The sequence below is a fragment of the Mirounga angustirostris genome, unplaced genomic scaffold (genome assembly GCF_029215605.1).
Source record: "Mirounga angustirostris isolate CCGP_5_RB_7025 unplaced genomic scaffold, mMirAng1.0.hap1 SCAF_4, whole genome shotgun sequence".
NCBI classification, from domain to species: Eukaryota; Metazoa; Chordata; class Mammalia; order Carnivora; family Phocidae; genus Mirounga; species Mirounga angustirostris.
This window is the reverse complement of record NW_026991712.1, coordinates 133,696,611-133,721,717: the sequence shown is the minus strand read 5'-3', so window position 1 is coordinate 133,721,717 and position 25,107 is coordinate 133,696,611. Positions and strand designations below refer to the sequence as shown.

The 25,107-nt window shown below is 33.9% G+C and overlaps 1 protein-coding gene and 1 pseudogene across 2 annotated transcripts in view; both read left to right on the top strand.

Moving 5' to 3' along the window:
• The window catches only part of LRRC7 (leucine rich repeat containing 7), a 959,434-nt gene that overhangs the window by 342,146 nt on the left and 592,181 nt on the right, over positions 1 to 25,107 (top strand). The gene's annotated exons all lie outside the window — the stretch shown is intronic.
• Positions 14,861 to 15,398, top strand: LOC123858328 (U3 small nucleolar ribonucleoprotein protein IMP4-like; annotated as a pseudogene).

The following is a 25,107-nucleotide window of genomic DNA, read 5'->3' as shown; positions in this document are numbered from 1 at the left end:
CTGCCTTCAGCTCAGGTCATGATCTGGAGTCCCAGGATCGAGTACCACATTGGGCTCCCTGCTCAGCAGGGAGTCTGCTTCTCCCTCTGGCCCTCCCCCATCTCATGCTCTCTCTCTCAAATAAACAAATAAATAAATAAATCTTAAACTGCATGTCTGCTAACAAATTATCTCAACTTTGTCTAAAAATGCTTTATTTTATACTACTTACTAAGGAATTTTGCTTTGTGTGGAATCTGAGGTTGAAGCTACCTTCTTTTCAGCACTTTAACAATGCAATTTGTTGTCTTTGGCTTTATCATTTCTATTTATGAGTAAGCTGTTAGTTTCATTGATGTTTCTTTGAAAGCAATGTCCCTTTTCTATGGTTATTCTTAAAGTTTTAAATTGTGTGTGTGTGTGTGTATGAAGTAGATATTATTACTAAGTGCCTAACAGTGATCTGCTTGACATTTCTTCTTAGGTTCATAGAAATCCCTGAATCACACTGCCTGATATCTTTAATTGGGGTTTTAGAAAAATTTTAACTGCTATTTTTTTCAAATATTACTTTTACCCAGATCCCCTTTTTCCCTCCTTAATTTATATTAAATCTTTTCACCATGACCCTTTCACTCTTTTGTGTATTTTCGTCCTTTCTCTTTGTCTCTGTGTATCAATTTGGAAACCTTACATTACTCTGTCTTCTAATTTACTGTTGCTTTCTTCTGCTGGTCTAATTGGTTGTTATAACAAATCTATCAAGTTCTTTATTTCCATTATTATATTTCTCACATAAAGCGTTTCCATAAGAATCTTTTTTTTTTACACAAACCAGCTCTCTCTCTCAACATTTTCCTTTATTTCCATGAACATTTCAATAATAATTACTTTATGTCTGTGTTCCATTACTCCAATATCTGGATCATGTGTGGGTCTATTTCTGTTTCAAACTTTCTTGGACATTTAGTTCTGCTTCCTGAAATGTCTGTTAATTCTTGATTAAATATCAGAAATTTTATAAAATAATTGTAGTGCCTACCTTGTTTTGCTTTTTGGTGTTTTATTTTTTATTTTTGCATTGCCTTCAAAATAAAGTAAAAATTCTATATCTAAAGAAAAAGAAAGTTTACTTGTATACATTTTTTTTTTGGTATGTGTATTTCATTATAGGGTGTAATTCTAGAATTAAAGTGTATAATTAAAGTTACTATTTAAACCACAATATATTCACTATTGGCTTTATTATTTTATTTTAACATCTTCTAATACCTTTCTATGTGAGAGTGCATGGAATGCATTTTTTGAAAAGCTCGACCAAAGGAATCTCAAATAAATATCGTCTTTATTAAGGAAGTAGGTTGCATTTGGAAGAGATTTGCTTTTGTCCTGAGGCATTCATGATATAGATAGAAGAGAACATTATATTTTAAGTCTAACAATTGCTATTAAAATGAATAAAAATCTACCAAGCATTTGAAATTTTTATAGACTATTAAGTCAGTAACACATAGGTCACTGATAGATATTTAAAGTCTGGGTATATGTCATATCATTTACTGTTTTAAAGTCAGAGCATTACATATTGAAAAATACTTCTGGAGAAAAAACATCTTTAAAAAGCTGTGGAGATAAAGAAAGATAGAGATGGGCAGAGAAACAGAAGAAAGGATTTATAACAAAAAATAAATATTTCAATGAACTCGATATTCTATTATTGGGGAAGAGTTGTATTTACATCAGTCATATCTAAATATAACAAAACCATTCAGTATGCTGAAGACAGGGTATTAAAGTAGAAGTGTTTGGGCCTGAATGTTAACAGAGGCAGGCTTCAAATTTGAGTCTGGAAAAAGGTATTTTCTTCCTATGTTCTAGTTCTATATCTATACTTTCTGTGGGTGTAAATAAGCAGCCCACTTTTCATAAGTAGTACTGTCAGCCTGAGTTGATTTACCTTGGAACCACTGCTATATACTTTTAACACCTACTCTCTCCTTTGGAATACCTCAAATGTCTCAATGTTTAGACAATAGACATTGACCTATACAGCTTTAGGGACAGTGGACGAGGATATTGTGGGATCTTTATGTTTTTAGTAGCAGTACTGTTAATTATGCAATGGTATAACTTATGTGAATAAAATTAATGTTCTGTGTCTTTCTAAGTCCTACAAAATAGCTAAGCAGTTTTTTTCCCAAAACCTAAAGTTATGTTTCTGATGGTCTAAGTTAACATGATTGTGTATCAAGGTGTTGATTGCTAACTTTAGGATCTATAAAAAATATTGAACTTTGGTGAGGAAAAAGAGAGTGAATGATTACAAGGTAGACACTCAATAAAGCTTGTTAAATAAATCTTTGATGTTGCTTGTAGAAATTACATATAAAGCATTGAGCATTATGGACTGAAGTGCCTACATTTCAAGAGACATTTCAGGTATAAAAATTATCACACTATTATGAGAAAATTAATCTATTTTTAAAAAATTAATTTTTGGAATAAGAATTATTTTATAACAGTAGGAAAAGATAAGAAAATGATGAATTGAAAATTCTTCATAAACACTTCATTTTGAATACTTCTGTTCATGTCTTCAGAAGTTCTTTTCTACTTATCAATGAGCATAATTTTTTTTCTGTATTTGGTCAATAGTCAAGTTTTTGTTGGATTTAAGAGGCATGTATTTTTGTATTACAAAAGTATTTCAATGTTTCTGGAAAATATATCTTATGGCACTCTCAATGGGCATTTCTACTTAGAATTTCTTTGAAAAAGTTTGCCTTGTTAGTTTCATTCCATCCAGACCTGTTCTGTGGAAGGAACTCTGTTAAGCACAAGGGATACAAAGATGAGTAATACAGATTTCCTGTCATTAAGAAATGAGACATAAATTTGCAAGAGGATGCACTGGATTAGTTTATGTATGAATTTCATCCTGGTGTTCTAACTTATCTTCCAGGTTCCTAAGGAAGAAATTTTCTATTTATTTTAACAGATTTTACATCAAATCATAGTAGTGAATCAAAGTAATGTAAATACGAGCTTTTTTCTTTCTTCTTTTTCAGAATTACAGGATTTTTGCATAGATTAAGTCATAAAAAATAAACTCTTCTTCCTAAAAATAAAAAATTATGTCTCACGAAGTAAGTAACAAAGCACTTCCAAAATCTTCAAAGCATTGTGTGTGTGAGATTTTTAGATTTTCTGTATAAAAAGAGTTCCAATCAAAATGAGTTTGTGAAATATTTTTCTTATTCCTTAATTCCCTCAGTGAATAATCCCAATATACATGAAATATCAAAATTTTTGAGGAGTCCTTTGATTTAAAAATTCTATTTAAGTTTGTTTAGTCTAGCATTTCCCACTTACTTAACCATAGATCCTCCCTTGTAAATACACACACACACACACAAATAATACATTATGGAAAACAGTGGAATAAGTTAGACTTCACACAGCAAAGAAAATAACACCCAAGTTTTTATTCTGAGACCTGAGTGCTCTTGACTAACCACACTTGCCTGGCCAAGTAATGATAAGACAGTAAAGTTACCATTCTCACATGAAGATTGAGTCCATGGCCCAGTAAGGCAAAAGACCAAAAGGTGGGATATCGACCTTTTGCATAGATCAAAGAAAGAAGCTGTCATAGAAAGGGCAACAAAAGTTTCTAGAAAAAGCCTATGTAATAGTTAACAACAAAGGCTGTGAACCTAGACTACTTGTTTTCCAGTCAACTCCAGTCACTAAAAGTGTGACCTTGAAAAATTTGCTTAATCTTTATGTGCCTAAATATTGCTATATGTAAGTGGAAATAGTAATACAGGCTCCCATAATCACATATCATAATCACTAAATTAGTTATTATCATTAAAGTACTTGGAACAATGTGTAGCACATAAGAAAAAGTACTTAAGTGTATAAATAAATAATCCTCACAATTCTTTGACTTTGTTGGGTCTCATAGTTGATGGATTATCTCCTTCCCATTAAGAAATCCATTTTTTAATTTTTTTATAAATTCAAGCACACTAGGCTGACACCTATCAAATATCATGTTTGGGAAATTTATAAAATGTGTTTATGGAGTAAATAATAAAAGGAGAAGAGGAAATGTTTCTTTACACAATCTTCAGCCTGTGTTCTTATTCAATATCTTGGGGCATATTCACTGGAGAAAACCAACTAGCCTTATATAATGAGAATAACAGATTATTTTCTATATTGGTCCCTGTTGCCTCCAAATATTTGCTTGTGCACTTGGTTATGCAATATTAATAATAACAGCATATTTACTGAGTGCTTGCCATATGCCCTGTGCTTTTCTTACAGATTTTAATGTAATTTTTTCACTGAATTCCTACAAGAATCCTACAAGTTGGGTATTGTTGTTAATACCTTTTTTATAGAAGGAAAAATAATGAGAAATGTCTTCTTACTACTAAACATAGGTTACAGATAATGAATATTCACAACTTGTCAGTTTATACATCAAAAGTGGTATCTTTTTTGATTCTCACCAAACCCATGAAGTTGCTTTTATTATTCTGTGTTGCAGAAACAAATTGAAGGTCAGTGAGGTTAATTCACTTATCCATGTTCATAATGAAAATGGTGCACTTATCTCTTTAAAAATGGGCTAAAATATCATCTGAACATGAAATACACATATCTTTGCCACTGAGGCTAGAGAAAGAAATGTTAGCAGTAATGATAGATACATATGAGGTTACCAAACACAGGAAAGTCTCCAGTGCTGATCTAGAAAAACAAAACATAATTCAGAACAAACTTTAATGGGAATTTTTCTCTTACTGCTCATTTTCACTGTGCAGAGGCTGATGATTATGGATCCATTTATCTCATCAAGAACAAAACACGGGGGGAGTTGCTTTAGTATGTACTAAATAGGATAAACAGGAAATGAACATTTATGTAATTCAGTATTTCCCATGCAGGTACGTGCACATCTCTAAATTAAACATAGGCCTTTGAACCACTGCTGCAATTATAGGAATCATTGAGGAAAATTTATAGTGATTTCTTATTGTATCTACTTATATATGGTCTCCCTGTCAAAATAACATGGAGCAACCTCCAACAGCATAAATATATATCTCCTAACTATGGGCATATTTTGAAATCACTCCAACACCTTCAAGTTTTAACAGAAAATACATTATTTTTCTGTTTCTATGCAAGAAGCCTACAATGAGTCTGTCTCCACAGGAGAAAAATAAATAAATGTCATGACTTTGTAATTATCATCTTGAAAACTTTCACACCTTAGTTTATCTATTTAAGAAAAAAAAATCTTTACAATGCATCAGGTACTGTTTATTTCATTGTAAAGGTTGAAAAACCATCAACTAATTGTCAAGAAAAATCCAAGTTTATATTCAAGGTATCCAGCATTAATTATCTTGAAAATGCAAAGAAGACCTTCTAACTCTGAAAAACAAACTGAGGGTTCTAGAGGGGAGGGGGGTGGGAGGATGGGTTAGCCTGGTGGTGGGTATTGAGGAGGGCACATTCTGCATGGAGCACTGGGTGTTATGCACAAACAATGAATCATGGAACACTTCATCTAAAACTAACGATGTTATGTATGGGGATTAACATAAGAATAAAAAATTTAAAAAAAAAAGACCTTCTAGTTCACTTCTAACTTGTTCTAGATTTAGATCTACTGCCTAAAATTTGAAAAATTGTTGAGTGACAATTAAATTTCCTTTGGATACAAGTTATGCAAACTAAAAAGAAATGTGATTCAGCTCTCTCTTATTTATATAAATGCAAGGAAACAGGGACCCAATGTAAATAATACCTGAATTAAAAATCATAGCATATTCAGAGTACTTCAAGTAGTTAGTTGTGGCCACTCTGTGGAACATAGAATTCTGGGCTCTAGCAGTAGGCTGACTTGTATTTGAGTTGTACCCAGCTATGTCACTAACTCGTTATGGGACAATGGGCTAATAACTTCACTTTTCTTGATCTCGATTTATGTAAACTTATGTAACATCAGAATAATTATAAATATTAATTGATTATGAAATATACATTAAAATTATATATTATATATCTATAAATATTACTTAGTTCCCAATATAAAGGAATGTCATAAAGCTAACATGAAGTAATGAATTCAATCTCCACATTGTGCACTGTAAATGGTAGATACTATTATTACTTTGGTTAGATTAAAAATCAGATTTAAACTGGAGGATTCAGAGCCACAGCTTGCAAAATCTGTTATGCCATGTAAGGACTTTAGATTTCATACCGTGGTAGACAATAGAAAGTTACTAAAGAATTTTACCCAGAAGAGTACTGTGACACACTTTGCATTTTAAAAAATCATTTTGTTTACAGTATGGAGGGTGAGTTGGAGGGCACAATAAGGAAAGCAGTTACAAGACTTTTTCAATAGTCCATGAGAAAATAGTAAAGGCTTGAATCAAGTCAACCACAGAAACAATGAAGAGAAAGGAATCTGTATGAGATTATATGGAGCTGAAATAATGGAGCACAGTTACTAACATAGTGTTGCCACATGGAAAAGGGAGGAACCAAGAATGACACCCAGCATCCAAAAAGATGGTCAGGATAGCAAATACAAGAGGAATACAAGCGAATACAGGATAGCGAATAAATAGGATAGGAATACACACGGGTGGGGAGGTGAAAGGGGAGAAGGGTAGAACTAGATGTATAAAGTAAGGCTGGTTTTGAAGAAGTAGAATTCAAGTTGCCTGTAGATCATAAAAGCACAGAGGTCTATCACACAACTGGTTACACTGGTTTCAGCTTGGAGTTCAAGACATATACTAGGTAGATGGAGTTACAAGATCATAAGTAATTGCTTCTAGAGATTAGATAGAGTGATGAGAAGAGAGCTAAGAGCTGAACTTTGGGAAACATCAAAATATAAAAGATAGGCAGAAGAAAAAGGACTTAAAATGGAGACTGAGAAGGCACATCCATGTAGTACCAAGGAGATCAGGAGATAGTGATACCAAGGAAACCAAGGTGGAAGTCTGTCAAGAAGAAGGAAGTGGTCAACCCTGCTAAATGTTGCGGGCAAGTAAAATAAGATTAGGAGAAAAGAAATACCATATGATTGGACAATTATTGGGTTGCTTGTGATATTTACAGTTTTATTGCAATAATGGGTACTGTAATCGGACTGTAGAAGGTTGAAGTATGAATGAAACACTCAGGCAGACATTTTTTTTCCAAAAAGGAAATAAAGACCCCACCCCACCCCCAATCTTTCTCTCCTTCTCTCTATCTCAACCCTGGTTCTTAAAACCTACCAACCATGTTGTGAGGAAGCGTAGGTCACATGGAGATTCTACTTATAGGTATTCTAGCCAACAAACCCAGCTAACGTCACAATGCTAACACCAGCAGCAACTGCTTGAGTAAGCAAACTTTTCAATGATTTAGCGCCTAGTCTTTGAGCTGTTCCAGCTGATACATTTGAAGCAGAGATGATCTATTCTCATTGAGCCCTTCTCAAATTGTAGATGAAATATTCTAGATGTTTTAGGCCACTGAGTTTTGGATAATATTTTACACAGCCATAGTGAATTGTGTAGACATAAAGGGAGAGAAATCATAAATTTAAATTATTCCTTGAAAGTAGTTAGTATCGAAGAATTGCATGAGAAAGAGAAATTAACAACCAGATGAGGATAGAGGGTCAAGAATGTTTCAGAGTTTTTCATTTTCTTATTAAAATGGGATCACCATGAACTATATAGGATGTAACATGATGCATGTTAAGAAGAAGAAAAAATGGTGCAAATTCTGTATCCTGGTGGATCTAAAGGATATCAGATTGAGAACGTAAGTGGTGTGATTAGTTTGAATAGGGAAACTGGTATTTGTACATATATGGGTCCTCTTACATGGGGGCAAAAGAAGCTAATGAAGATTATTCTCAATATTTTAAGTCATCTCTACAAAATCAGAGGCAACATCATCTGCACTGAAAAAGAAGTGGTAATTCTATATATAAAATATATAAAAAGATATAGGTGATGGGGGAATGAGCAGAGTGAATAAAAGCATCAGAGAGCTGTTAGCCTATAAATTGTTCATATAGTAATATATGTATAGTTATAGTAATATAGTTACCAAACACCACCAAAGTCTCCTTATACTCAGTCCTTAACCCTAAGGTAATCAACATATAATCACCATTGATTAACTTTTTCTATTCTTCCATTTTTGAAATATATATAAACAGAGTCATAGAGAAATACTCTTTTGTTTTGGGTTATTTTGCTTAACATTATGCACATTAGATGCATACATGTTTTGCATATAGGAACAGTTTGTTCATTAACATTGCTGAATAACATTACATTACATGAACATGAAATTTATTTTTTTTATTTAATATAGGTGGACATTTTGGATGTTTCAAACTTGGGGCTAATAAAAATAAAGCTTCCATGAATGTTCTTGTGCATGAGTTTGCTGCAAATATGAATGACTTTCTGTTAAGGATATACCTAGAAAAGGAATTGCTAGGTTAATAGGTATGCATACTTTCAGCTGCTGATCTTATCAAACAGTTTTCCCAAGTGTTATACCAGTTTATGTTTCCATAAGCATATGTGAGTGTATGTAAATTCATGTTTCTTCACATTCTTGCCAACAGTTAGTGTTACTGATCAACTTTCATTTTAGCTGTGCTGGTGCATGTGTAATCCTTTTCATTTTTCTATCTGGTTTCTTGCCCATTGTACTTAAATATTTGTAATAATATTTTTATTTTTTATTTTGTTCTTGTTTTGTTTTAATTCTGGATCCAAGTCTTTTTCAGGTATATGCACTACAATTTTTTTTTCCTATTCTACAGTTTGCTTTCTCCCTCTCAGTGGTGTCCTTTGAAGAACAAAAGGCCTTAATTTTAATGCCTTCTAATTTATCTGGATTTTCCTTTGTTGGTAGGGTTCTGCATTCTATTTAAGAAATTTTTGCTTATCTTAAAGACATAAAGATATTCCCAAAATATCCCATTGCTAGAACTTCAAGTTTTAAAGTTTGCTTTATATCAACAGTACATTCTGAATGAATTTTGTGTAAGATTTGAGGATGAGTTCAAGCTGTATTGTTTTCCATACAACTGGCCTAGCACCATTTATTAAAATACATTCTTTCTCCATGGTGCTAGTGTCATCTCTCTAAGCATGTATGTCTCAATCAGATTTTGGACTCTATTCCATGGGTCTGTTAGTTTGTCCAAGATGCAAGAGCACCGAGTTGGTACTCTATTTACGACCGTAGCCTTTATACTAAACTTTGACTGGTGGCAAACCTCAAGCTTTGTCCTAAGATTGTCTTGGCTAGGAGCACCTGACTGGCTCAGTCAGTTAAGCATCTGACTCTCGATTTTGGCTCAGGTTATGATCTCAGGGTCATGAGATTGAGCCCTACCTTGGGTTCAGCACTGAGCATGGAGCCTACTTAAGATTCTCCCCCTCTGTTGTTTGCTTGCTTTCTGTCTTAAAAAAAAGAAAAGAAAAACATTGTCTTAGCTATTATTTAAGCTTTGCACTTTCATTGTATTAGAATAACTTGACATTTCCACAAAAATAAAATCCTAGTGTGATTTTGATTGAGATTGCTGTAAACCTATGAATAATTTGGAGACAATTGATATTTTTATAATGTTTAAACTTCTAATCCATGAAATTATTTGTTGTCTGGAGATTCATTCATATCATTGCTGATATTGTTAATTTGTTCCTTTTTATGACTGAGTAATATTCTGCTGTTGAATGTACTACAGTTTGTTTATCCACTTTCCTACTGAAGGACATCTAGATTATTTCCATTTGTTGGGTATAATGAATAAATTTTCTATAAATATTCTAGAACAGATATTTTCATAGACATTTTTTAATACCTATCTTGAGTAAATACTGAAAATGGGAATTAATTGGCCATTTGTGTATCTTTTTTGCAAAATGTTTGTCCAATTCTTTACCCAAATTTTTAAGTAGACTGTTTGCCATTCTATTATTGAATTGTAGAAGTTCTTTATGTATCTTAGATACCACTTATATGTTAGATATGGTTTTAGAAATATTTCTCCTAGTCTTTGGCTTGCCTATTTATTTTCTTAACTATGTCTTTCACTGAACAGAAATTTTTAGTGATAATAAAATCTAATTTACTAAATTTTCTTTTGTGGTCATTAATTTTTGTGATTGGTCTAAGGAACTTCTACCCACCTATTGTTAAAAATATATTTTCTTTTTTCTCTTTGAAATATTTTCCCCCTTTGAAATTTTTATCCTTTAAGCTTTAATGAGTAGGTCTACAATACATCTCAAATTAATTTGTGTTTATGGTATAAGGTAGTAGTTAAAGGTTATTTTTTGCCATATATTTCCAGTTAACCATTTGCTGAAAAGGTTTTCCTTTCTCCACTGGATTTGATACCTTTGTTGAAAGTGAGGATTTGTTTGTGAACTCCTTATTCTATTGCACTAATTTATTTATCAACCCTTATGCCAACAACACACTGACTTGACTTATAGTAAGTATTGAAGTCAGGTACTATAAGTTCTCTACCTGTGTACTTTTTCAATATACCTTTGGATATTCTATCTTTCACGTTTCCATATAAAATTTCAAATTTCCAATCAATGAATAACATGTGTTATCTGTTAGGTTAGGTCTTCTTAAACTTTGTTCAAAAGCTTTTTTTTTCATATTCATAATAGAAGTCTTGTACATCTTTTATTACATTTACTACTTTGTTTTTTGTTGCTATGGTAAAAGGAATTGTTTTTTAAATATTATTTTCCAAATGTTTGCTACTTACATACAAAAATTGCATATAAAAATATTTATTTTTCTGTATTAATCTTGTGTCCTATAACACTGCCAAATTCAATACTCAGTTCTGTACTTGTTTTGTAGATTTCATACGATTTTCCACATAAGTAATCATGTTATCTGTAAGAAGATTCTTTTTTCTTCCTTGCTGATCTGTGCCCATTATTTTTCTTTTTTGTCTTATGGCTAGTTTCTCTAGTGCAATGTTAAATAAAAGTCATGAGAGTGTGAATCTTTGTTCTCAATTTTAGAAAATGTTAAATATTGTATTATTGAATATAATATTTTTCATATAATTTTTCAGAGATATATTTATAGACTGACGACATTCTTTTCTATTTTAGCTTGTTGAGAGTTATTTTTAAAATCAATTAAGTTTTGAATTTTGCCAATGCTTTTTTTTTCTTTCTTTCTTTCTTTTTTAAGATTTTATTTATTTATCAGAGAGAGAGAGAGAGACAGAGTCAGGCAGAGGGAGAAGCAGGCTCCTTGCTGAGCAAGGAGCCCGATGTGGGACTCGATCCCAGGACCCTGGGATCATGACCTGAGCTGAAGGCAGAGGCTTAACCGACTGAGCCACCCAGGCATCCCTTGCTAATGCTTTTTCTACAGCACTGAATATACCAGATATTTTTCATTTTTATTACAGTGTTAAAATGGCATATTACAATGGTTGGTTTTAAATTTTAAATCAATCTTGCATTCCTGGGATAAATCTACTTAGTCATGATTTTGATATATTGCTGTATTTGATTTGCTAGTATTTTGGTAGTATTTTTACCAATATTAATAAAGATTTGGGGGGTGAATTTTCTTTTTTGTGCTGTCCATGTAAGATTTTAATATTAGGACTATGCTGGCTTCATAAAATAAGTTGGTAATTGTTCCCTGCTATTTTGTTTCCTGAAAAATTTTAAACTGATGATATATCTTTATTAAATATTTAAAAAAATTTTCTAGTGAGAACCTGTGAGTCTGGAGTGCCTGTAGAAGAGTTTGGATAAGAAGTTAAACATCTTTGGGGCGCCTGGGTGGCTCAGTTGGTTAAGCGACTGCCTTCGGCTCAGGTCATGATCCTGGAGTCCCGGGATCAAGTCCGCATCGGGCTCCCTGCTCGGCGGGGAGTCTGCTTCTCCCTCTGACCCTCCTCCCTCTCATGCTCTCTGTCTCTCAAATAAATAAATAAAATCTTTAAAAAAAAAAAAAGAAGTTAAACATCTTTGAAAGATATCTATATATATCTATATAGATATATCTATATAGATATAAAAGATTAAAGGTATAAGGATATATATGTGTGTGTGTGTGTGTGTTTTATTTTGTGTCAGTTAGGCTAGTTACATTTTTCAGATACTCATTTTTTTTTTATCTAAGTTGACAAATTTGTTGCCATAAACTTGGCCATAAAATTCCCTTATTATACTTTTAATATCTGTAGACTCTATGATGATAATCCTTTTTTTCATTTTTTATTAATAGTCTGTATTCTCTCTTTTGTGCTAAGTCTAGTTTTGTTACTTTTCTTTATTGCTACCTTTTCTTTGTTGTTTTTTTCCCTGTTACTTACTTTGGCTTTAATTTGTTTTTTTCTACCTTCTTAAGTTGGAAACTTAGGTCACTAATTTTAAATATCTTTCTTTTTCAATATATCTTTTTAAAACTACACATCTCCTTTTATTATTATTATTATTATGTTATGTTAATCACCATACATTACATCATTAGTTTTTCATTATTTCTTTTTTAAAATTTTTTATTGTTATGTTAATCCCTATACATTACATCATTAGTTTTAGATGTAGTGTTCCATGATTCGTTGTTTGTGTATAACAGCCAGTGCTCCATGCTAGCACTGCTTTAGCTTCATCCCATATATTCTGATATACTAGATTTTCCTTATCAATTAGTTGGACATATTTTATAATTTCCTTGGATTTCTTCTTTGACCCATGGATTATTTAGTAGTATGTAATTTAATTTCTGAGTATTTGAGTTTTCCCTAGTTATCTTACTGTTATTTAATACCTCTTAGGTTCTCATTTAATTCCATTGTGGTCAGACAGTATACTCTCTATGATTTTAATTATGTTTTAATTTATTGAGACTTATTCTATGGTTTAACATATAGTCTATATTGATGAGCATCCTATATGCACTTGAAAGTATATTGTACAATTGCTGGATATAGGGTTTTGTAAATATCAATTAAGTCAAGATGGTTGATAGTGCTGTTCAGATCATCTATGTCTTTATCGAGTTTTTTGTCTAAGTATTCTATTAATTGACAGAAGAAAAAAGTAAAAGCCTTTATGCCAAATTGTCTGTTTCTCCCTTTAATTTTGTCAATTTTTATTTCAAGTATTTCGAGATTTTGGTTAGCTGCAGAGACATATATGACGGTTAGTTCATCCTTATGATTTGACTCTTATCACTGTGAAGTGTTCTTCATTATCTCTGGTAACACCCTTTATTGTGAAGTGCATTTTATCTGATATTAATATGGTGATTCTAGACTTTATCCTTGCTGTTTGCATATCTTTTCTATTTATTTTCTACTTCCTTCTGTCTTTATATTTAAAGTATATCTCTCATGACAACAGATAGTTTGGTCTTGCTTTTTTCAATCCATTCTGATACTCTCTGACTTTTAATTAGAGTGCTTACTACATTAAACTTTAATGCAATTATTAATGTGATTGAATTTAGGCCTTATGTCTTTTGTTTTGTTTTGTTTTGTTTTGAATTTTTTAATTTTATTATGTTATGTTAATCACCATACATTACATCATTAGTTTTTGATGTAGAGTTCCATGATTCATTGTTTGCGTATAACACCCAGTGCTCCATTCAGTACGTGCCCTCTTTAATACCCATCACCAGGCTAACCCATCCCTCCACCACCCTCCCCTCTAGAACTCTCAGTTTGTTTCTCAGAGTCCATAGTCTCTCATAGTTCGTCTCCCTCTCCAATTTCCACCCCCCCTTCATTTTTCCCTTCCTGCTATCTTCTTCTTCTTCTTCTTTTTTTTAAATATGTAATGTATTATTTGTTTCAGAGGTACAGGTCTAAGCTTTATGTTTTATTTTTCATTTGCTGTTTGACACTGCTTCCCACTCTGTGTTTTTAGTCTCTGTTATTCCTTTCTTGCCTTTGTTTAGGTTATTTGAATATATTGAATTCCATTTTAAGCTCTCTGTTGGTATTTTTTTTTTAAAGATTTTATTTATTTATTTGAGAGAGAGAGAATGAGAGAGAGCACATGAGAGGGGGGAGGGTCAGAGGGAGAAGCAGACTCCCTGTCGAGCAGGGAGCCTGATGCGGGACTCGATCCAGGGACTCCAGGATCATGACCTGAGCCAAAGGCAGTCGCCTAACCAACTGAGCCACCCAGGTGCCCATCTCTGTTGGTATTTTAAGCTATACTTTTTTGTGTTGTTATTTTTGATTGCTTCTCAAGGTATTTCAATATACATCCAAAATGTTATGTAGTGTACTTAGAGTTAATATTGTACTATTTCACACAAAATAATGTAGAAACCCTGTAACCTTGTAGGTTCATTTATCACCATTCATCCTTTATGCTATAGTTATGTAATATTTCTAACATATATTATAAAACTCCACCAGAAACACCACCAGAATTTCTAACATATATTACAAACTCCACCATTTATAAATGGTACATGTTATTTTAAAGGAATTATAAGATATTTACAATCTCCCAGATATTAAATAAATTGTGATGCTTTTTATTTTCTCCTGAAGAACCAAATTCCTATCTGGCATAATTTCCCTTCAACTTTAAGGACTTCTTTTAAAAATTCTTACAGTGTAAATCTGTTAGTGATAAACTCTCTTAGTTATCTTTTAATTTGAAATATCTTCATTTTGCCTTTTATGTTGAAAAATATTTTCATTGCATGTAAAATTCTTTGGTGAATTTTATTTTTCTTTTAACACTGAAAATGTTACCCTTTATCTTCTTGATGGTCAGGGGTCAAGAATCCCAAGGTCATGATTACTACCTCCCCAGGCCCCAGTTCCCACCTCAGACTTTTGCAAAGGCACTGAAGTTGATGTTCTGGGGTGCCCAGTGCATGAACTGTGGCTGGTATGAGATAGGGGCACTGGTGTAAGCCTGCCCAGCAAGGTCACCAACATGCTGGTTGTTCATGAGCATCAAGGCACACCTGTGGGGTTCATTGTCAGCTATTTATCTTTCAGCCTCACTGCTTATTCTATACTGTGAATGTGATCATGTGTCATGATGTCTCCAATCCGGACACCATGTCAGGCCAATCCTTACCTCATAATATATGGCTTCTCTGTCCACCTGGGCGAGGGAATGTCTGACATATTCTGGTACCTGTTCCCTGTGCCCAAAGATGACAAACATCTGGTCATCACCATTTAAAACCAAGATAACTACATCTCCTTTCATGTACGTAATCCACTTGGGCACAGTGGAGCAAGAGACTACAGCAAACATGGAATGGTCCGGCACCCCTAGACTAACACCACACACAGGAGGGTCTTCCTGAGCACTGAGTGAGCCCGCTTACCAGTCAGTACATGGACTTGGACCCAGGAGATGGGGAGGAGTCAGAAAAAAACTCTGTGTGACACACAAACACACATATGCACACACACGTCAGTGGCATTTCTTTTTCATCACTGTGGATAGCTCTATACTTGCTATAAAATCCTTGAAGGCTAACTCCAATCTCGGTCTTCTTGCATATGGCCTCCATTTTGTCTTTTCTCTTGCAATTGGATCACATTTTCCTGTTTTTCATTTTGTTTTGTGTTTTTGTATCATTATGGACATTGTGACTGCTGTGTTTGTAACTCTGGCTTCTCCTAAAGGGTTAGGATTTGTTTGTGTTACCTATTCTTTCTCTTGATCCTATTTCTTCATATGTCAAAAATATAGTTTTTAATGTCCTTTGTTGCATCTGAAAATTTATGAGCTTGGATAATGTTATCTCCCCTTAGAGATGATTTACCCTATTCTCTGATAAGCAACAGAAGGCATATCAGCTCAATCTGATCATGGACTGAACTAACTTAAAGCTGGTTTTCAGTGTCTTAAGTTCAAACTTTCTCTTTTTTGCCCATGTTCCCACACTATAGCTCTCTAGGGGTCCCAACTGACAGTGTGGGCTCTATTTTAAAGCCCTCATTCTTGGGAGTTTCTAAACTTCATTTCTTTTCTCAACAGCGGAAGACTACCAAAATTCTACTCTGCTTCACAATCACTTTTTGCTTGATTTCTTAGCTTCTTGTCACGTGCAGCTGAAATGGCAAATGTTTTGGAAGGTAAACCAGTGTCATCCAGTGTCAAGGTGACTTATTTGCACCTTTGTTCTCAGTGAGATCTTAAACTTTCAAATTCAGGCTGCTTTGGCCACCCTAAACTCAACTTTTATCTTCCCAGACTGAGAGATCATTCTGAAATTCTACTGGCTTCTCTGCCAGTATCTATTCCCACAAGCTTCTTGGTCTTTTGGTCTCTTGACCTATGCAGAATATGAACAAGTGTCCTAAGAGAAAAAACAACATGCAGAAAGTTAGGCACACTTTAATAAATTTCCCTTCTCTGCTTGATGTGGCCCCTCACACCCTGGTACATTAGAAGCTCTCTAATATCTTTATCAAGATTTTAGTGGAGTATTTTTCATTGTTGTTGTTTTGTTTTTTAATTATTCTAGGTTGAAAGTATTGGTCTGCTACCTACTACTCCATCATAGCCAGGAGACTTACCTAGAATGAATATTTCTAAGAAATCGCTAAAATTACAGGCATACCTTGTTTTATTGTGCTTCTCTTTATTGTGTTTCAGAGACATTGTATTTTTTACAGACTGAAGGTTTGTGAAACCCAACATCAAGCCAGTCTATCAGCACATTTTTTTCAATAGCATTTTCTCATTTGTTCTCTGTGTCACACTTTGGTAATTCTTGCAATATTTCAAACTGTTTCAATATTATTATTTTGTTGTGGTGGTGGTCTGTGATCAAAGATTACAACTCATTGAAAGCTTATGATGTTTAGCATCTTTTAGCAATAAAGTATTTTTTTAATTGAGGTATGTACATTGGTTTTGAGACATAATGCTTTTGCACACTTAATAAACGACAATACAGTGAAAACCTAACTTTTATATGCACTGGGAAACCAAATAATTCATTTGACTTTATTGCAATATTTGCTTTATTGCAGTGTTCTGAAACTGAGCCTGCAATATCTCCAAGGTATGCTTTTAATTTTATAACATAAATGTTTATGATCACATTATATTTCATTGAACTGATGTTCTATAACTTTGTCAACATCCTCCTATGATATTTATGATGATCTCATTTAAAAAATTTTTGCAGTTGACATCTAAATTTATATAGCTTTTTCTGAAGAATTATTTTTTTCAGAATTAATTCAAAAATATTGTGCTAATCTGCAACACCACTTACAACTGTAATTGTTGCATTTTTATTTCTAGTTCTCCAGCATTAAAGACTTTTATAATGGGATGCCTGGGTGGCTCAGTCAGTTGAGCATCTGCCTTTGGCTCAGGTCATGATCCCGGGGTCCTGGGATGGAGCCCCGTGTCGGGCTCCTTGCTCAGTGGGGAGCCTGTGTCTCCCTCTCCCTCTGCTGCTGCTCCCCCTGCTTGTTCTCTCTCTCCCTCTGCCAAATGGATAAATAAAATCTTTAAAAATTTTTTAAAATAAAGACTTTTATAATAATTAATTTTGTATGACTTAATAATTATAAATAACATCTTATTTCAATGTGGATTCTCTTTGATCACTGGGGGTGCCTGGCTGGCTTAGTTGTTAGAGCCTGAGTCTCTTGATCTCAGGGTCATAAGTTCAAGCCCCACACAGGGTGTGGAGCCTACTTAAAAAAATAAATAAATTTGAATTCTCTTTGATCACTTACAAAGTTAAAAACTGTATAATATTTGGGGCATGGGGAGTAATTTCAAGGACTGCATGTCAATAGAGCTATTAGGTTAATATCCATAATTATAACAATGGATCAATCCATTTCTCCAGTTGTTTGTCGTATGTTTTCCCTTGTATTCTTCTCAGAATTTTGCACAATATCGAAGACATAAGATGTACCCATTAAACATTGATCAACCTGAATACTATCTTTACTTTTCTTCTTAAATAAGTTTAGACCATCTTCAAATAACATTTCAGAGGCTTTAGTTATACATGGTACAAAATTGTGGCTTATTGTTTTAAAGCATTTACCATATGTCCAATAACCTTCCTTGCTGGATGCCTCATTCTGATCTATTTTATCATCATGAAAAATAATATTCATTAGTTATATATCTGTTATCTAGAATTATATTGGTAGGTTTTTCTTTTATCTGTAGCAAACTGCAAAGGGGACACAACTATATTCCTGGACTTGAGCAGACACATAATAATGGTTTTGAAAAATGAGGACATTATTCATGGCTGCTAGATAAAGCATGTCAGCCTGAGTTTTTGATTGGAAGAACAGTCAGTTCTGCTCAACCATCGATCTCTAAACACCTATCTTTCTGTAAGCAAAGATAATGTAGCCAACTTGTCATCAGTAATATGGTTTTGAGTTGCCTTTTTGGGAGTAATAACCAATATGCAATGATCTTTTCTTGTAAAATTTCTGGACAAGCTGAAATTGTGGCAAAGCAGTTTATTGTTATTAATGATATTTTCAGGAAAAAATATCTTCCCAATGTACTTTAAAATGTACAATATAGAATACCCTTTAAAAATTCTTGATAGGTTTGAGTTACTTGGAAGCATAAAATACATGCATCTTGATTTTCTCATAAAACCAGTATTTTGCTACATTAAATTTAGAAGTATAGTTTATTTAAGCAGTAGCTACGAATGTCCTAATTAAATTTTCTTGTAGTGTTGTTGTTTTTTTAAAATCTGAAACCATAAGCTACTTAACATTAAAGATTTCAAAATCTCTTGAGGTATTGAGAAGCAAGCTAAAATTTGTGAAAAAAAGAAAACATATTTGCTAAATAAAAATAAACATTTTTAAAAAGGAATATATACTTTGGATCTACCCTTTACCAGAGAAACAGACAGGAAAAAATAACTTTTTTTATAAGCAAAAAAATACAGTAAAAAAGTCCTTTAACTCTTGAAATAAAATTGCATTTATTTGGTCTTATTTTCAAACTAGAAAAAAATCTCTAAATATATTTTATTCCTCTGCTATTCAATGAATAAATACCCTTTCCATCATTTCTTTTATATAGTTATCTATATTCTGGGATTTCATGGCTGATGAAAGACATACATTTCAAGAGGTATCCAGGGAAGTCAGTGTTACTTTGACACCTTATCATTTTGTCAAATTGAAGACAATAAAAACATCAACCAAGAAAACCTAAGATCTACAAATATCATTTCCCAACAGAAAGAATATCTTACATCAAAAAAAAAAAAAGAAAAAAAAGATGCAGTCTCAGTAAAAGGCTTTTCATTCAGTATGTTTCACTTTGTAGAAAAGTCATTATAGCTTTTAATTTTTTTTTCAATTTTAGCTTTATCATATAATATTTTGTTTCTAGAACTGATTATTGGTTACAAGGTGGGTTCACTTTGTCTCATAAAACAAAAATTATCTTTAAAAAAAAAAACAAAACTTCACAGACTAGAGCCAATTCCCAGACTGACATATACCTAATCTAAATACCTCCAGCCACTAAAAAATTATTATTATTATTGAAGTAAAAAGGTTGGAATCATATTAGTAATTTCTAGATGTCTTTCTGCCACATTTTATCATTTTTAGGGACTCCTTAAACCCAAAGCTTTGAATATATTGAAAGCAACTTTCTATAATTTAATGGGCTACTTTATATCTTGATTTTCGTCTGAATTCAAGCAGATAGGTGAGCTTAAGATAATGGCCAACATCTTTGAAGCAAGAAGCAATAATCAGAGGCTTTACCCACAGAGTGCCAGAAGGCTTTTCTGGGCAGCATCTGAGACTGCATTCCCAGATCAAATAGCTAACAGTGTACTCTGTTCTCTAACTGCTGAAAATATCTTTCCACCTTGAGTTCTCATGTGCAGCATGGTTTTCTATCCTATTGAGTACCATAATAGCGTAGCCCTTATCTAATGAGAAGTGTCCCTGGAGGCAGACATGAATCTTGCTTGCTTTTGAGAGTTGTATTATTTGTCCTTGGTTACAGAAATAGTGATGATCTTTTCCTGTGTAATTTAACATCCTCCTCCTGCAACATTTGTAGGAATCACTCTGGGGGAGTAAGAGCTGAGTAACAGTATTACAGCACTTAACCAAAGGGATTTAGTTCTAATATTATTCCCATCCTATTTATTTTCCATGCTGCTACAAAACTTCTCTGCAAATATGTTCATTGCCTTTATATTGGCATCTTGTAATTTTCAGGGTAAAATACAAGGTCTTTGTGGCATGGAGAAACTTCCTGACCTGATTCCTACCTGCCCTACCTTCAGGATCTGCGATCTTTTGCCATGACCCCCACCCCTGCAACTGAAAACTGCAACTGCATTGAACCACTAGCTCCCCAAAGTCCCCCACTCATTCTTACCTCTGTGGCCTTGTGCTGGCTACTCCCTTAGCCTAAAATGCCCTTTCCTACCACGCTTCTCCTGCATTATGTACAGCAGTAATTTTCAAATAAGGTTCCCCTAACTGCCACGCCCCTCTGCGTTACCACAGCGCTCTGTGCGCAGCTCCAGCCCAGCACAAACCATACTTGCGTCGGAGCTTATGTTTTGCCCACCCATAGATTGTGAGTATCTTGAAAATGAGGATCTTATTGCATCCACCTGTGTATCCCCAGCATTTTGCACAGTGCCTGGCATATAGTAGCCTCCCTGGAAAATTTATTTTTCTTCTCCTCTACTTTGATAATTGCTAAATACTCTTTCACATGATCCCTTTTTCAACCAGCTGCACACCTTTATAGGAAAACTGACAAGAAACCGGGATGGAAATTGAGAGAAACAAACTTACCCACCCCAATACCTATCAAAACAACACAGTTAACCTCATTGCTGAAGTTGTCCAACCACATAATGACTAAAATCACAGACCTTTCGATATCCCTTGATATCCCAGGAATAATGGGCATTTCCCTTTGTGATAGTGCAGCAATGTTTGATGCTTTTGTAAAGATACATTGAACTCTACTACCAGTGACAACCATAGCGCCTATGTGACCACTGTAGGTAGAACAACTGATGACTGTGAAGTCAGGGTAACAATGAATTTGTCACGCTCTTTTACAGTGACAAGTCGAAAACACCACTTTATATTTTCAGCTTCTTGGTGAGTACAGTTTGTATTTTCTTTAAAATATTTCCCAGTCATCATACTGATGGATTGACAAGCTCAAAATAATTTTCTCACAGAGAAAATTCAGCAAAGCTTCACAAACCTGGTTCAAAATCTAGTGAAGTTCAGAAAATAAAAGAAAGTAGATGAAAGAAAATAGTGTGTCTTTATTAGGGCATATTCCACTTAGATTAAGGAGAAAAGTCAAAAGACATTTCTCCGCATAGGATCATCCCAACTTTACACCCACAAACACATGCATTATTTTTTTTTTTTGATGCAGCAAGATAAAAAAATGCTGCCAATGAGAACCAAAAACAACACTTGGTTTGTTTTTTTGTTTTGTTTTGTTTTGTTTTTTTACTTAGGAATAACCTGTCAGTAACAATCTAGTGACCACCCATTTTAATTAAAATAATCCAGCTAATTTTTCTTTGTAACTCTATGCAAATCTGTTGCTATAGATGACTATGAATTAGCCTTACCATTATCAGTTGTATTCGATCACATGTGTTGTAGCTTGTGCAGAAGCAGAGTATCATAGGAGGGAAATGTTGGCACTAACTCTTTGCCAGGCACTGGGTCAGTTTCATTACATGATTATTCAATCATTACAAGTATTCTATAGGTATTTATATCTGCTTTTTACAGAGGAGGAAAATGTAGCTCAAGTAAATAGCCAACCCAGGATTAAAATCCAGGTCAAAGTGACTTCAAAGCCCCTATTCATTTCATAGTGTCATATTATCCACAAGACACCTCACTTGTGACTTCATCTTCATGTAGTCCATGTCAACACTGAGCGGGATAACCTCCAATGGGTTTGTTTAGGGCAGCCATGTGACTTGGTTCTGCCCAATGACATATGAGCAGAGGTGTGCCGGAGGTATCTGGTCATGATCTTATTGCTCTTAAAAAGAGACACATATCTGAAAAGGCTACATTCTATGTGATTCTAACTATCTATCACTGTGGAAAAGCCAAAACTATGAGAACAGTAAAAAGGTCAGTGGTTGCCAGGGGATAGAGAGTGGAGAGAAGATAAACAGGCAGGGCACAGATATTTAAAGTGGTGAAACTTCTGTATGCGGTGGATACATGTCATTATACATTGGTCCAAACCCATAGAACATCCAACACTATGAGTGACCCCTAACATAGGCTATGGAATTTAGGTGATAATGATCTGTCAGTGTAGGTTCAGCAAATGTAACAAATGTACTAGCGTAATGTGGGATGTCAGTAGTAGAAGAGGTTTTGCACGTGTGCAAAGGGTTGTATGGGAATTTTCCGTGCTTTTCACTCAATTTTCCTGTGAACCTAAAACTATTCTAAAAAAAAATAAAGTTTATTACTTTAAAAAATAAGCACAGACCTTGTAATATTATGTCAAATTACCAAAATTACTCTGTAAATGTGAAAGTAATATGTAGAAATACCCATAATTTTTAAAATTTGGAGCACGTTGATACAGTGACAGTGAATTTGTTTAGATCTGTGTCTTACCTGGACAAAGTGATTTTAAATCAACTTATTCTGTTGTTTGCTTATTTCACTTGATGACTGTTGACTAAGGTAGCAATTATAATTTTACTTCCCAAAAAGGACAAGCAATTGGGAACTATTTTCATAAACCACAATTCAGCAGTTTATACTTTTCTCATTAAATTGGCAGACCACACTCTCAATGAATGATCCACCACTTTCACCAGAATTGTTAGAATTGAAGAATATTCCTTATCTGCCAATTTATTTTTCTTTGGTTTTGGACAGTTGCATTGCTGTTTATCTGATTAGAGATAATCTCATAGTAGGGCTTTAAAAGTCTTAAAATTATCCATAGAAGTGAAGGAGCATATTGCTGTTGGGTGTGTGTGTGTGTGTGTGTGTGTGTGTGTGATATTATGGTTTTACTCTGTTCAACAATAGTGCCTTGTACCTTGGTAGGGACCTTCAATTCTTACCTGGGTCCTAGTGTGAGACAATGCACACAGCCAACATGATGAAGTGGGGAAAATAATTTCCCAATTCTAATACTTAATGTTATGTAGGGCCTAGCTACTTACCTTTTTGTGCCTCAGCTTATTATTTGTCCAACATCTTTTCTGGTAATTAGGCATATCAAAGGAGAAGAAAATATGGACTAACATTCAAGTATAATGAGGGGTTTCTATACAACCTAAATCTTACTGGGTCATAGTATTAATGTTGAGTGATAGGAGGCAATAGGATTGAGAACTGACAAAACTGGTGTTTAGTTTTCCCTTAAAGATAGGAGTGTTTTGAGAGTTTAAGAGGCCTTGTAAAAGCTCAGTGGTTTGAAGTTAACAAAGATCTTGTGCAACCAACACCTGTATCTGGGTTAAGGCAGTGGACAATAAAACTGCATAAGAGAAATTTTCCATCTCAACAGGAATCCAACTGCTGAAAGGGATGTACTGTTGGGAATAGGAGGTCCAGAATACAGGCAATGGGCTCCAGGACACCTGGATTAAAACTCTCTAAAATAGGACATAAAGGGCCCAAAGTAGGTAAATACTTCTCTAAAACTCAGGGAGTTTAAGCACATTTGAACACATCCTGAGAGTTTGTATGGTTGGTGGCATAGGACATTTATTGACAGGAAATGAGTATCACACAAATGTACTTTTGTTTTAGTTTCCTTGGGAGTTGCCCCAAGTACCTAGAGTGAGCAGTTTTAGAAGAAACTGGAAGCTTAAAGTGAGTCTTTCTGAAACTTTAGTAGAATACATGATGATATGACAAAAATATTGAAGCAACAGGGTCATCTTTTGAAGAGCCTAATATGGAAGAAGGGGACCACAGGTAGAATTTTGAGAAAGTCATTCTCACAAGAGACATTAAGCACTTCAGGTCATCATTAGAAGCTAGAAGAATAGCAATGACACTTTTAGCTCATTAGGATAGAGTGGATAACAATATGAATGATAAATATAGCAGAAATGGGGGACAAGGAGACTTTACCAGAGACACTGCAGGATGATAAAGAGACTTGAGTCTCATTTTTCTCACTCTGTTGAACTTGGAGCTAAACGTGCTTTTTCAAACCATTCCTATTATTCATATACTTCATAAATGGTATGGTCCAAAGATACAAGAGACACAAAATAAATACATCTAAAAACTAATCAATGATGGATATGTTGGGGGGGTTGTGTTTCTTAAAGAAAGAAATCAACAGTAATAATAAGGCTAAAAACAAAAGAAAATGAGAATACTTAGATCTCTTCAGTGAGGATTCATGAATTTGTAAACATAACATTGTTTAACTTAACTCTGCAAATAAAATTTTTAAGTAATTAATGCTTAATTTGCTTAATTCAGGAAAAGATAAAGAAAGATCAGCCAAACTGACGTATAAGTACTAGATCTAACACGTAGATCTATCTTTGGTCCATATCAGTTCAGTTTCACAGATATTTTGCCAAGACTATCTTCTTTGGAAAGAACCATAAAAATACTTCAGTATTTTCTCCTAGGGAATGTATAAGTCATCATTTGTTGCAAGTTTTTCTGTAATAGTCCATGGGAAGACAAGATACCTGCTTTTGGAGATGGTGTCAGGAAAAAAATTCTTTAGACAAACTGAAAATGCCTCAGAAATAAAGACTCATGAAATGCAGGCTTCAAGCTTAAAATGCTTATTTTTTCAAGCATATATCATATGAATGAAGTAAAATATTAATAGAAAGTGTTTGTATTCTATATTAATCAGGATTCTTCAGAGCAACAAACCAGTAGGATACACACACACACACACACACACTTATAGAGAGATTTATTTGAAGGATTGGCTCACATGGTATGGAGGCTGGCAAGTCTAAAATCTGCAGGGTGGGAAAGCAGGCTTGAGACCCAGGAAGATCTGATGTTGCAGTTCAAGTTGA